The sequence below is a fragment of the Hyaena hyaena genome, unplaced genomic scaffold (assembly GCF_003009895.1).
Source record: "Hyaena hyaena isolate Hyena2069 unplaced genomic scaffold, ASM300989v1 scaffold_1759, whole genome shotgun sequence".
NCBI lineage: Eukaryota > Metazoa > Chordata > Mammalia > Carnivora > Hyaenidae > Hyaena > Hyaena hyaena.
Genome location: NW_024082398.1, coordinates 61,443 through 65,615, shown reverse-complemented (window position 1 = coordinate 65,615; position 4,173 = coordinate 61,443).

Genomic DNA, 4,173 nt, shown 5'->3' with positions numbered 1-4,173 from the left:
CCCCCCCCCCCCCCCCCCCGCGCTCACGCAGCGGTCGCGGCCAGTGTGCATGCGTAGCCGAGGCAGGTCTTTCCCGCTGGCGCACGTCCGTGTTTGTCCACGTGCTTTCCCTGCGTGCTCGTACCTGGGAGCCCCCCCCGCACCTTGAAATCGCTGCATCCTCTCAGCGGAGCCCGAAGGCACGCACCCCGCACAGGGTGATGCACTTGTTCCCAGGTCATGCCCTCACGTGGTTTCTGCTCCAACTGCCGTCCCCCCATGTACACCCCTCCCCCCGCTCCCCTCCTCCCCCCTCCCTGGCCCCCCACTCAGGTCCCCCCTTCCCTTCCCCCGCCGCTGTGCTCATGTTCCCCTTCCTGACCCCTTCCCCTCATGCCCCCCCTTGCCCTCCCCCTCCCCCTCCCCTGTCGGGTCCTCCTCCCCCTTCTCCCCTGCTCAAGTCCCTCTTCCCCCCCCATAACGCCCCCCTCCCCCAGTCATCACTCACAGTCTTCCTTCCCAGGACTGCTCCCTCTGGTCGTGTGTTTTTCTGGGGGGAATTAAGGGAGAAGAAATGGGGGCGGGTTGGGGACCTGTGTCCCGTAGGTGGTGGGTGAGAATCCCAACTGAAGGAAGACACCCCGGGTGGATGGACCGAACTCCGGGCAAGAGGCGGCGTCCCCTTCACACTGTGGTGTCTCTTGGGGAGGGATCGCCCCCAAACTCAATAAACTAGTGCGCAGTGTGACTCAGCAGCTGTCTGTTACTGAGAACACACTGGGCTTCAGTGAAGGAGGGGCTCGGGGGTCTCCATGCGGGTGGAAAGGCCCTGCAGCAGAGGGGTGGGAGGAGGGGTTGGTCCACTGAGAGGCTCTCAAGGCAAAGCGGGACAGGATCCGGCCGAGGCCAGTCAGCGATACCTTAGTGCCAAACCCGTGGGGGGGGGGGGCGGCGCAGGGGACTCTGGAGTCATGGCGGCAGTCACCCCCTGCGGAAAAGTGCCGTGAGCCCCTCCCCTTGTCCTGCTCACCATCGTCACGTGGTCCCATCGTCAGTCCCACTGCCTAGGGTGGTCCTTGGCCCGTGGAGCGTGCTGGTAAGTGCTGGGCGCTGCCACTGCGGTTCAGTGAGCTGTGTGACGATGGCGGGCGCCCACTGGGGCCTGGGGCACGCGCCTGAACAGACGCAAGGACCCTCCCTCCTAGGAGCCAACCGGTACTGGGGACCGTAGGCCAGGGGCCCCTGCCTTCAGTCTCACAGCCCTGAGCCGCTGAGAAGGAACCTGCTGCCCAAGAACAGAAAGCGGTGAATAGCCAGTGAGAGCAAGGAAACCTGGGGACTCCTGATTCTTCAAGTTTTCTTAGAAAAGTGATTCTTTGCAGCTCAACTCACCACTTTCCCCTTTGGCACTGTTTGTTTAAAACGATGCTCACGTTTCTGCAGAAGATTGGAGGGCTGGGTGGCTCTTGTCACGTCATTGTCCTGCTCAGACGCCTTTCTGCAGTCGCGGGAGAGCTCTGTGGGTTACGTCCCAGAGCAGTGCTTGAAGACCAGTCCACCGTGATTATTCACCACAGGCCATTTGGACCCACTGTGAGCGTCCCTGCTCCCACAATGGCTCCTTCTCAGGGAAAGGCAGGAAGCCTGTGCGGTAGGCAAGCCCGTAGTGCAGATAATGAGTTGTTCCAGCCCCAGCGTAGGCCCTAAAAGACCGGAATTACCACCTCAGACGTTGTGGGCACAGTTGTGCCGTGGCCAAGGGAAAGCCGGACGGTTTCCGGGGATCAGGAAACCAGCTGAGTGACGGCAGGCAGGGGCCCTGGCGGAAGGAGGTGGTCAGAGTGCGGCCCAGCCGACCCGGGAGGGGCGGCGCCTCCAGCCCTGCCTCTGTGGGGCCGGTTGTCCCACAGGCATGTGACTTGGGGCTGACCTTGGAGCCCTCTGGGCTCTGGGCTGCCCGCCCGGGCACCTACTATCAGAGCATCTCGGGAGAGCTCTGTGCTCTGTTGGTGGTGTTTCTACAAACCAGTTCTGACTGGGAACACGCAGGCAGGCGCTCCTCTGGGTGCAGTGAGCAAGATGGGCTTCCTGGATGCCCGTTCTTGAGAGTGAGGGAGCAGGTGCAGTGCAGAAACGGTAAGTGGGCCCGCAGGTGGCGGCTCTGAGGCTCCGGACAGCCCTGTAAGGAAGGCGTCGTGCATTCGAAACCCTCATCTGGCAAGGACGCTGCCACTCAGGCCGGGGTCATGCTGCTAACGAGGAGTAGAGCCAGCAGGCAGACTCCTCGCACTGGCATTCGTTGCTGCACAGCTTCTTGTCCTAAAGCAGCAGCTTAAAACACGAGTAATTGCTTATCTCTGGGTTTCTGTGGGTCGGGAACTCCTGCAGGGGAGAGTGAGGAGATGCCAGGGAGGTTTGAAGGCTGGGGGCTGAGGTCATCAGAAAGCTCCAAAGATGGGTGATGTCTATCAGCAGAGACCTCAGCTGGGTGGTCAGGCAGAGCCCTATGCGTGGCCTCTCTGTGTGGCCTGGGATTGCTCATGACATGGTGGCTGGGCTCCCAGAGTGTGCACCCCGGGAGAGGCGGGAGCAGACAGCCGGCCAGGTTGAAGCTGTCTTTTTCCGCCATACCCTCAGAGTCGCATGGTGTCAAGGCCTTGCAGGTTCAAGGGCCAGAAACACAGACCCCATGTCATGGAATGAACGTCTCCTTGTAAATATGCTCGCGGGACAGGATAAATGTGCTGTCACAGCTGCCTTTGGAAAGAGTGACCCGTCACCTGCTGTGTCTCGTCCGTCTCCTCCAGAGATGGTTCACGGCACCTCCTCACACTGCTTGTCTGCACCCCAAGCTGATCGCCCAGCCTCCTGTCAGGCCTTCCCTTCTGGACTCTTCGGGCCAGCATGAGTCCCTCACTGGCTCTGCCAAGGCTGGCTGCTGCTACCACCCTTATGACCTTGGGCCCCTCTGGACCCATGACTTCTGGTTTGTTCACTCAGGCTTTGGGAACAGGGAATTCTTTGACCTTCTGGTCCATTAACATAAGGGAAAATCAGAGGGAAGTTTCCCCCAACTTATCCCCAAACAGCTGTGATTTTCAAAACATGTCACAATATGGGGCCCCTCGTATGGCCCGTGGAGCAAGTTGGGAAACCCTGGAGACTCTCCTGGAAGATACGCTCGGGCTCTGGCAGCGGCTGCTGCGGTGAACATGTTTGTAGGATGGGCTGGTGGAGTGTTCCCTCCCAGTGTGGGGAGTGGCGAGGTGGGGCGGTGGGGGGGGATAAAAATCATCTTTACTCATCTCTAGGTCTCCAGATGGACCCTGTAAAACGTCAAGACTAGCGGGAGGCAGGCTTACAGAGAATGACAGACACATTTTCCAACACTGACCGCATCATGCTCACAGGCACTCAGCGATGAGGGATAGTGACCTAGAGGCTCCTTAGCACCAATTCTAGGCTGGACTAAGGGAGAGGGGCTTGGGCTTCTGGCAGTTGGGGGAGGAAGTCAGGGAAGGTGTAAATTTGGACTGCATAGAAAGGCTTGTTCCCCTTGGGGTCCAGGGAAGGAGGCATCCTCACAAATGCAAAGGAGACCTGGGTCCCACCTTTGCTTAGCATTTTTCCTGCACAGCTGGTCCTCAATGGCCTTGGCCCAAAATCATCCGTATGCCCTAGAGGCCTATTTTGGTTGCGGATTCTGGTGCCCTTTGGGAGTGAGGGAGTAATTCTGCATCAGAAACGGGAAACCTGGCTCCAGGGTGCAATGACAGCTGGACGCCATGCAGTGGTGATGTGGTTTTGGGGTGGTGGGATTCAGAGCTGATGGCCAACAAAGGATTCTTGAAGATGTCTTTGGTGCAAAAAGGTTATTATAAAATAATAAAGCACAGGGACAGGACCCGTGGGCAGGAAGAGCTGCACTGGGGTTGTGAAGTGTCTGGTTATATGCTGTGGAGTTGGGGGAGGTAAAATGAAGAGGAATTTTCTTAAAGGGATTTCCATATGCTAAAGACTCATCACTGGTGGCCCAGCTATGGTCAAGCTAAGGTTGTTTCTCCCCCCAGCAAAGCATTAAGACAGTAGGGAGTTCCTGGATATTTGGTTATTGATAAGACTGCCCTTTTCTCCTGATATTACTAAGATATTTATAAACTGATGGAGACTCTATCAGTTTAACTATTTGTTCTC